This window comes from Staurois parvus, unplaced genomic scaffold (assembly GCF_062004578.1).
Source record: "Staurois parvus isolate SC_StPar_1 unplaced genomic scaffold, SC_StPar_1.0 ptg000525l, whole genome shotgun sequence".
In the NCBI taxonomy this organism is placed as follows: Eukaryota; Metazoa; Chordata; class Amphibia; order Anura; family Ranidae; genus Staurois; species Staurois parvus.
This window is the reverse complement of record NW_028318321.1, coordinates 2,965,631-2,976,744: the sequence shown is the minus strand read 5'-3', so window position 1 is coordinate 2,976,744 and position 11,114 is coordinate 2,965,631. Positions and strand designations below refer to the sequence as shown.

At 41.3% G+C, this 11,114-nt stretch overlaps 1 pseudogene; it reads left to right on the top strand.

The window, feature by feature from the left end:
- Window positions 1-772: 772 nt before the first annotated feature.
- The window catches only part of LOC149451694 (uncharacterized), a 203,539-nt pseudogene continuing 193,197 nt past the window's right edge, over window positions 773-11,114 (top strand).

Here is an 11,114-nt window from a genome sequence, read left to right as displayed (position 1 = left end):
AAGTCAACAGACCTCTACAAAGTAAAGTAGATGTAAACCCTGTTTGAATGACATTTAGTTTGCTAAAGAACTGTGTACCTTAAACAACTGTTAGTTTTTTTTTCAATATACTATCATTTTTCACATTCATCTGCGGCTGGGGCATTCTCTGCCCCACAGCCCCATATATATATACCCCTTGATGACAGCTTCCTGGAAGGCTCACACCCAAGTTCATCACTAAGGCCCTGTGATCATTCAGTGATTCAAAATCACAGCAAAATTTGCAACGCATTTGGGTGCCATTATTCTTAATGGCATCCCTAACGCAGTGCAATTCTGCTGCGATTTTCATGCAACAGAATCGCCACAAAACATGGCTTTAAAATAGGATTCTTTTGGTCAAAAAACGCACATAGGGCACCCCATTAAAGTGAATAGGCTGCCCTATGTGCAACATGGAAATGTGTGTAAATCAGACTTTCAGAATCACAAGCAGGAATGCAATATTTAAACAAGGCCTAATAGTAACACTCCACAGCCCCCTAACCTCAAACCTATGACCCCCACTTACATGAATTGGGGGGGGGGTTCACAGTGGATCATTTTTCAGAGGCATTTGACAGGTAGCTTGGAATCGACGTGTGACCTCCTAAACACCTGTGTTAACACGTGTCTTAACCATTGGAAGCCTGCCATACCATGCCACAACTACACATACGCACATGCGCATATGGTTGCAGCGCAGCCCCATTCACTAGATGGTGTCTATATTCCTGTATACAGTGGGACCATGGAGAAGGAACGTAGCACTCCTCTAAAAGGAAATCAGATCACTGCACTGAAATATAATTTGGAGGAGTCTAAGAACAGCAGAAGGTATTTTTTGAGATAAGAATACATACTTGAATAGAATTTTCTTTGTTTAAACCAGAATTTAGTGCCACTTTAATGGATAAACAAACGGCAATAGAAACCTGACAGTGGCTCAAACCCCTCACCACTCTATCCAAATCTAAAAAAAGTTATATTGTAAAAAGAAAAAAAAAAGTTTAGGTTGAAATTTCAGTTTTATCTTTTTATTTATGTTAAGGTACCCTTTTTTTCTTTTGTATTTGACAATGTTCATAAATTATCTTCTTTTCTTGTTTTTGTTAACTTTTCTTCTATTCACTAATTAACTAATATGTTATGTGCAGCGCCTGAGACTACTGTGCATGTGTCTGTCTTTAAGCGGGGAACGGAGGGGCACCCCTGACACTAATTGTGTGCTCCAACAGATGTTTTTATCTTATATTCTAACCTCTGTCAAGATGCCGATGCCCTGCACAGTACGTACAAATTAATTAAAGCTGCTAACTGGGATGGATCAGCAAGAGATGCCCCAGAAATGTTCAGCTCTGATCTGTATGTCCTATGTGCAGAACAAGCCCTTCAAGTAAGTGTCTGTAGCAAGGAAGATATGGGAGAATGCTTGCTTAAGCTGACTGAGCCTTAATCAAGGTCTTCTTGTACTCGTAATGATCATGTATCAGCATTGTGTGAAAGGAAAGTCATAGTGTTGCCTGTAGCAGTCTGTCATATCACAGTTATTATTCTTGTATTACAGAATGAAAACTGACATGTTTAAAGCCCAACTCCAGGCAAACAAAGGAACATTCCCATATCGAACCTCCCTGTGCATACCTAAACGTTTTTTTTTTCCAAAAAATAAATAAATAAATAAAAACTTCTATGAATGCACTGTCATGATGTTTGGGGCACCTTTTTCATTGGCATTGAACAGTGGCCTTAAATGATTCTCTATTTTCTTGTCTATCCCTTGCATGATGTCCCTGTTGAATGCTGCAGAACCCTGTAGGGATCCTGTAGGCAGTCATCACATCACCAGGATGCAGACCGCGCCCTGCTGAGGTTAAGGGTTTTTTTGTTTTACCTTAAATGCATTCTATGCAATAAGGTAAAACATCCTTCTGTGACTGGGATCCCACCCAGCCCCCCCCCCCTTATACTTACCTGAGCCTCATCACGATCCAGTGCAGTGCATGAGAGCAGCGGCTCTCTCTGCTCTGTCTCTTCTCACAGGGCAGACTGATAGCAACGGGAGCTATTGTCAATCAAACTCCATTATGAGGTAGCGGGGGGCAGGGTCAAGCCCCATTCTCTGTGTTTATGGACTGAGGCAGCGGGGCTTAGGAGTGAGACTGCACAAATGCCGCTATAGAGGAGGAGTAGGAAGTGCTAGCAGGGGGCCAAAGAAGAGGAGGATCGTGGCTGCTCTGTGCAAAACCATTGCACAGAGCAGGTAAGTATGACATGTTTCTTATTTTAATAAAAATAAATAAATAAAGCTTTACAATCACTTTCAGGGATTGTGGAAAAAAGAAACTCCCTGGGGAAAGTCTGTGGGACAAAAGCAGGAACAAAATAACCAATTAAACGTACATTTCCTTGGCAAGAAAAATTTAAATGTAATCAATGAAATGTAAGTGTCACATTGAATCCAGGGATTTATGGACCATTTGGAGCTTGCTACAGTAGCTACTCTTATTATCCAAGGTAGCTGCTGATAATCATAGTAGCCAGATACAGAAGTAACTATATTCAAATAGTCAGGGAATATATTCAGAGATGTGTACTGTAGGTGCATTTCTGGATCAATTGGCAAAAAAATAGGCTGCCATATTTCCACTGCCGAATTTCTCACAATTCACCCACTGTGATACATAGAATGTCTTCTTCAGCTGTCAGGAATTGGGAAAATGTTGGTGTGCTGACAAGTATGCCTTGCAATTGAGAGTTCATCTAAACACAAACTCACCAAAAATGTTACATTTTGCAGCTTCCCAGTTCCTAGATATGGTAGCTGAAATAGTTTTAATTTTCAGGCTATCTACAGAGGATCAGCGTTGTCACACTAGAACTATACAACACCTCCCCTTTCCTCTTCTTCATAGTAAAGGATGGCGTTCTATAGCAGGGAACACTGTGCAATGAAGATAGATGGCAAAAAAAAAATCAAATGAGTTATTACCCTTCCTTACTGTCCAAAATGGAAAAAAAAGGGTTTTGCGTATATTTCTACTTTAGGTGGAACTAAACCCTCCTAAACTCTCTTGTCCTTTACAGCCAAGGAAGCTACCATCTTAGCCTCAGTTTGATCGCAGTTGCTATGGTGCTACACATGTGATCAGTTATGACACCAGATATTTGATGGCTTGCTGTTTTGGTTGCAAGCACAAGCAACTGTGACCATTATCGTTCATGGCATGCAATGAAAGTATCTTTTGGGAAGCCGTTAAGTCAATGGGTTTAGTTCCACTTTAAGGCTCTCTAATTAGTTTTGTAAACTTAAATCTTTGTTCAGAAACTTATCACAAAGCAGGATAAGGACTTGGTGTTTTGTATGTTTTTCGGCAAATATAAGTGACCTTTACAGTTCCTGATTTGTTCTAGTTTCTTATTGATTTGTTACTTTTTAAGTTTGAACTACACCCACATGCTTGTCTGGAAGTCGGTGTCTGTAATGACTGCTATTTGGCTGCTGTCTATTTATTTTTGCATAGCACTTTTTGTTTGTAAATTAATTGGTCTTTCAGTAAGTAATTGGTCTTTCAGTAGTAACTTAACAATAATGGGTCATTTTCCTATCATATTGCTTTGTTGCAACTTGGAACTCATTCTGTGACCAAAGACCATCTTCAAATGTATGAAACAGCAAACCTCCCCCAAACCAGTTTCTGGGAAAGCCTACCTGTGCAATTGCACTCCCCCCCCATCTGCTAATAATGTGGCATGTATTTTATTTAGGCAATGATTCAGGGAGGTTGCATTTGAGCAGACCTTTCTTTACATGTTACACCCATATTCAGAGTGTAATACGTAATATGTTACAAGCATACCGGACCTTGAACCCCCCCCCCTATCACTGTTGTTACAGTTAGCGGGGGATCTTCTCCTCTGTACTAGCTGCCTTTTTTTTTTTTTTAAATGCCCACCTTTACAACCACATAATTATTGTATACTGTTGTTATTTACGATCAACGGCTGGTTATTGTAGTGGTGCTCCATTTAGTGTATATATAGATCCCTTAGTAGTGTGGTGATTAGGTCTGTAGAAGGAGCTAGAAGCTGTGAGCGCATAGCCTGCTTCTCACTAGTAGCCCCTTCCTGTCTTGTGACACTCCTGGTGACGTCACATCGGCCCCGTGCACTTTACACTGGTTGGCGTGGACTTCCTGGTAACCATGACATCTTACTGGCTACTACCAGGACCATGGCTTGCAGCTCTCCATAGAAAGGAGTTAGAGACCGATACTGGGACATCAGATGAGCTATTTTTCCACTACTATTTTGTGAGTGTTTTTAATCTGTACAAATAAATTGGCAACTTTACTTTACAATGTTCAAAATGCATTGGGTACATCCCGACTTTGGAACAAATATTGTAACATCAAGGACATAGTAGTTTATATATGGTCAATTTGGGTATTCACTATGATGTATATAAATGAAAGTTGTGATGCTGTAAAAAATATTATAAGATGCTGTGTAGTTTTAATTGTGTTTTTTTTTTTTTCTTTTTATGATGTGAAAAATAAAAATATATACAGTGTCTCACAGAAGTGAGTACACCCCTTTGTAAATTTTGTATTATCTTATCATGTGACAACACTGAAGAAATGACACTTTGCTACAATGTAAAGTAGTGAGTGTACAGCTTGTATAACAGTGTAAATTTGTTGTCCCCTCAAAATAACTCAACACACAGCCATTACTGTCTAAACCGATGGCAACAAAAGTGAGTACACCCCTAAGTGAAAATGTCCAAATTGGGCCCAATTAGCCATTTTCCTTCCCCGGTTTCATGTGACTCAGTGTTACAAGGTCTCAGATGTGAATGGGGAGCAGGTGTGTAAATTTGGTGTTATCGCTCTCACTCTCTAATACTGGTCGCTAGAAGTTCAACATGGCACCTCATGGCAAAGACCTCTCTGAGGATCTGAAAAAAAGAACTGCTGCTTTACATAAAGGTGGTCTAGGCTATAAGAAGATTGCAAAGACCCTAAAACTGAGCTGCAGCACGGTGGCCAAGACCATACAGCGGTTTAAAAGGACAGGTTCCACTCAGAACAGGCCTCGCCATTGTTGACCAAAGAAATTGAGTGCACGTGCTCAGCATCATATCCAGAGGTTGTCTTTGGAAATAGACATATGAGTGCTGCCAACATTGCTGCAGAGGTTGAAGGGGTGGGGGGTCAGCCTGTCAGTGCTCAGACCATAAGCCGCACACTGCATCAAATTGGTCTGCATGGCTGTCATCCCAGAAGGAAGACTCTTCTAAAGATGATACACAAGAAAGCCTGCAACCAGTTTGCTGAAGACAAGCAGACTAAGGACATGGGTTACTGGAACCATGTCCTGTGGTATGATGAGACCAAGATAAACTTATTTGGTTCAAATGGTGTCAAGCGTGTGTGGTGGCATCCAGGTGAGGAGTACAAAGACAAATGTGTCTTGCCTACAGTCAAGCATGGTGATGGGAGTGTCATGGTCTGGGGCTGTATGAGTGCTGCTATCACTGAGGACATGTACTGTGACATACTGAAGCAGAGCATGATCCCCTCCCTTCGGAAGACTGGGCCACATGGCAGTTTTCCAACAGGATAACGACCCCAAACACACCTCCAACATGACCACTGCCTTGCTAAAGAAGCTGAGGGTAAAGGTGATGGACTGGCCAAGCATGTCTCCAGACCTAAACCCTATTGAGCATCTGTGGGGCATCCTCAAACAGAAGGTGGAGGAGAGCAAGGTCTCTAACATCCACCAGCTCTGTGATGTCATCCTGGAGTAGTGGAAGAGGACTCCAGTGACAACCTGTGAAGCTCTGGTGAACTCCGTGCCCAAGAGGGTTAAGGCAGTCCTGGAAAATAATGGTGGTCACACAAAATATTGACACTCTGGGCACAATTTGGACATTTTCACTTAGGGATGTACTCACTTTTGTTGCCAGCAGTTTAGATATTAACCTCCCTGGCGTTATTCCCAAGTGTAGCTCGGGGTTAACTTTCAGTACCAAAAGCTGTAACCCCGAGCTACACTCGGGATTACCCTGCAGCGTTTCTCAGGGATCCCTCTTGCACTTACCTTGTCCTTTGCTCCCGCGATGTCCCCCCTGCAGCATCCCCGGCCATCTCCTCCGGCCAATGCCAGCATCTGTCTTCTGGGTTCCGATCCCTGCGAGCGTCGGGACGTACGGGGGGACGGAACCAGCGGGAAATTTAAAAATTAAAAAATGACATTCACTTAAAATACACTAAAATCACACAGTATAACATTACTGTATCAAAGCATTTCACATACATTTTGTCCCTAGTGCTTTGTCCTGTGCCCTGCCTGCATTTTTACTGTTCTTTCTGCCTTGAAACTGAGAAATGTCCATGGTGTACAAAAAGAGTCCCTTTAGGTCAAAAGTGGTTTTAGACCAGCCAGAGAACAGCGATAGTAAATTAGAACCACTTGCAGAATTGAGTGATAAGGATTCCTGGGGAAATTCGTCATCAGACACTGAAAACGATTTTGCGACTAAGCTCAGCGATGTGCGAACTTGGCGCTATATTTAAAATTTCAGTGTTTTTGGTTTGATTATATTATTGAATGAAATGTATTATTATAATATTTTTTCTGATTATTATATTATAATTTATGATTTCGTGTTTCAAATTTTATCATACCCGGGATGTTTACTAGACTCTTGTTTGGACAGATTTCAGTGAGTTATTCCTACAAATTACAGGCCTACAATAAGAAAACTTCATATTTCCATGCAAAAAAATGTACTGCTTTGAGCACAGAAATATTGACATAATCATACCGCTAGGGAGGTCAATGGCTGTGTGTTGAGTTATTTTGAGGGGACAGCAAATTTGCACGGTTAACAAGCTGTACACTCTACTTTACATTGTAGGAAAGTGTAATTTCTTCAGTGTCACATGAAAAGATATAATAAAATATTTACAAAAATGTAAGGGGTGTACTCCATTGTCAACATTGTCAATACTGGTTGGCTGAAATGTCCCAATGGAGTCAGTGCTATATGTTTGGTATTGATAGGAATGTTGGCAACATTCTCCTCTAGTGAGTTTTTTTTTTTCTGCCTTTTTAGTTGGATTTAACTTTTATGAGCTGAGAGTATTCTAGGTAAGAAAATGTGGTTTCAAATTGCTTGCCATAAGGCCATTGCATTCTGCTTTACATTTTTATTTATGTCTGTCAAAGCATATAAATCATGTAATGTGCAGCAGTTACTAGATATATTCCACTGTCTGTGTGGAATGAATTTAATTATATCTTTTCCTCACATTCAAAAAAATAAGTATATCCAAAGATTTTTTTTTGGTCATAATTCTCTTGTGCGTTGCAGGACTGCACATACCTGTGTTCTCCTGTGACCTAGAATCAGCAGACAGTGGGCTAAAGCCCATTGTCAACCGACGTCATAGAGCTGCTCCAGACTCTGGAAGGATCCTAACATTAAAGCTGGGATCCACCAGACTCAGGCTCTGAATAAGCCATAGAGGGTCTTAGCCAGCTGCTCCCATCCTCTTTCTAGCCCACCTCTGCAGTGAGTGCTGAAGGGGGAGAGCGGTGACTGACAGTCACCACTCTCTGCTCAGAAAAGACCAAAGAACTAGATGATCGGCGGTTATGTGATTCCTCAGTTTTCTGGCTTAGTGCTAGGAAGGAATAGCTGCAGCATCAGATCAGCGTCAGATCTGTGACGGTCACCGGTTGCGGTGACTATACAGGTGAAACTCGGAAAATTAGAATATCGTGCAAAAGTTCATTTTTTTCAGTAATGCAACTTAAAAGGTGAAACTAATATATGAGGTAGACTCATTACATGCACAGCAAGATAGTTCAAGCTGTGATTTGTCATAATTGTGATGCTTATGGCTTACAGCTCATGAAAACCCCAAATCCACAATCTCAGAAAATTAGAATATTGTGAAAAGGTGTAATATTCTAGGCTCAAAGTGTCCCACTATAATCAGCTAATTTAAGCCATAACACCTGCAAAGGGTTCATGAGCCTTTAAATCATCTCTCAATCTGGTTCAGTAGGAATCCCAATCATGGGAAAGACTGCTGACCTGACAGTTGTGCAGAAAACCATCATTGACACCCTCCATAAGGAGGGAAAGCCTCAAAAGGTAATTGCAAAAGAAGTTGGATGTTCCCAAAGTGGTGTATCAAAACACATTAATAGAAAGTTATGTGGAAGGGAAAAGTGTGGAAGAAAAAGGTGCACAAGCAGCAGGGATGACCGCAGCCTGGAGAGGATTGTCAGGAAAAGGCCATTCAAAAGTGTTGGGGACTTTCACAAGGAGTGGACTGAGGCTGGAGTCAGTGCATCAAGAGCCACCACACACAGACAGATCCTGGACATGGGCTTCAAATGTCTTATTCCTCTTGGCAAGCCGCTCCTGAACAACAAACAACGTCAGAAGCGCCTTACCTGGGCAACCTTTTGCGTCTCATTTGGAAACCAAGGACCCAGAGTATGGAGGAAGAATGGAGAGGCGCACACTGCAAGATGCTTGAAGTCCAGTGTGAAGTTTCCACAGTCTGTGTTGATTTGGGGAGCCATGTCATCTACTGGTGTTGGTCCACTGTGCTTCATTAAGTCCAGGGTCAACGCAGCCGTCTACCAGGAGATTTTGGAGCACTTCATGCTTCCTTACACAGACAAGCTTTATGGGGATGCTGACTTTATTTTCCAGCAGGACTTGGCACCTGCCCACACTGCCAATAGCACCAAAACTTGGTTCAATGACCGTGGGACTACTGTGCTTGATTGGCCATCAAACTCGCCTGACCTGAACCCCATAGAGAATCTATGGGGCATTGCCAAGAGAAAGATGAGAGACATGAGACTGAACAATGCAGAAGAGCTGAAGGCCGCTATTGAAGCATCCTGGTCTTCCATAACACCTCAGCAGTGCCACAGGTTGATAGCTTCCATGCCACGCTGCATTGAGGCAGTAATTGCTGCAAAAGGGGCCCAAACCAAGTACTGAGTACATATGCATGCTTATACTTTTCAGAGGTCCGATATTGTTCTATGTACAATCCTTGTTTTATTGATTGCATGTAATATTCTAATTTTCTGAGATTGTGGATTTGGGGTTTTCATGAGCTGTAAGCCATAATCATCACAATTATGACAAATCACAGCTTGAACTATCTTGCTTTGCATGTAATGAGTCTATCTGATATATTAGTTTCACTTTTTTAAGTTGCATTACTGAAATAAATGAACTTTTGCATGATATTCTAATTTTTTGAGTTTCACCTGTATATGTTTGTTTTTTGTATTCCCACATTTCTCCTTCAGAACTTTAGTTTTAGACTGACTGCACCATGTTCATTAGAAGTGAGGAATTCTGTTTACAAATTTCAGTAAATTGATAAATTTGTAATCCTCATAAGAAAACAGCGGACATTGCCAACTATCCATATCCAAATTTTTTATTTTCATAGCTGCCTTTTTCTGAAGAGACAGTTGAACTCTCAACTGAAAGTCTGAACTCTTGATGTCTGTTTTAGGGCATCCATCATATTGAACATTTCTATTTACTTTAGGTAATATAATAAATAAGTGAAATGGTGTCAGGCAGGAGAGGAGCAGCATGCTGAAGCGCAAAGTGAGCAGAAGTCGTCAACTGTCTTCAGAGTCAATAGCTAAAGACCTCCAGTGGAGATGTGTTCTCTGGAGTGACATATCACGCTTCTCTGTTTTGGCGATCCAATGGACGTGTCTGGGTTTGCCAGTTGCCAAAATGATACTTGCCTGACTGCATTGTGCCAAGTGTAAAGTTTGGTGGAGGGGGATTATGGTGTGGGGTTGTTTTTCATGGATTGAGCTTGGCCCCTTAGTTCCAATGAAGGGAACTCTTAAGGCATCAGCATACTAAGACATTTTGGACAATTTCATGCTCCCAACTTTGTGGGAACAGTTTGGGAATGACCTCTTCCTGTTGCAACATGACTGCGCACCAGTGTACAAAGCAAGGTCCATAAAGACATGGATGAGCGAGTTTGGGGTGGAGGAATTTGACTGGCCTGCACAGAGTTCTGACCTCAACCCGATAGAACACCTTTGGGATGAATTAGAGCGGAGACTGGGAATCAGGTCTTCTCGTCCGACATCAGTGCCTGACCTCACAAATGCGCTTCTGGAAGAATGGTCAAATATTCTCACTGAGACGCACTGAAACCTTGTGGACAGCCTTCCCAGAAGAGTTTAAGCTGTTCTAGCTGCAAAAGGTGGGCCAACTCAATATGGAACCCTACGGATTAAGACTGGGATGCCATTAAATTTCATGTGCATGTAAAGGCAGGCGTCCCATTGCTTTTGGCAATATAGTGTACATCTAATCCATGATTAAAAACATACAGAAAGTGAAAAAGCAATATGGATATAATAATAATATCTAAAAGCAAGTAGCCCAGATTTAAAACACAGCTCAAAAGCTGCTAAAAAACTGAGAGGGTGCTGCTGCTGAGCTACATGGGCTGATGCTGCAAACTTGTGTAAAACAAGGAAGGAGAGACACCCCATAGTGTAGCATGCATAAGGAAGTTTAATGGACAAAATAAAATCAATGGTTGCACTCACAAACAACTCTGAGGCCACTGGCAGGGGAAAGAATGGGCTGAAGTTGAAATTACACTGCTTGGAGAGATGGTTGGAGCTTCTGCAAGGTCTGGAGTCCTAGAGGCAAATGCCCCCTGCTGTCACCGCTGTGTACCCCAATATACAGGGACGTGTTTTGAAGAAATCTCAGTTTTGTTTTCGGAGAAAAACTGAAATTCTCCATAAAAATTAAAAAAATTTGATTGTGGAGTAGTTTTACAAATTGAAAGTAATTTTGTTAAGGTGAAATGCAGTGTTTATAAGAGTATTATGAAATAAAAGTATGGCTTATTCATATTATTATTTTTTTTTTATAATTACAAATGGAATAACAAGGACTGTATATGTTAAGACCATTTCAACTATACATGAGAACAAGTAACCACCCTCTTTCCCTCATAATAATTTAAAAGCCTCCTGCCAGTATGCATTTT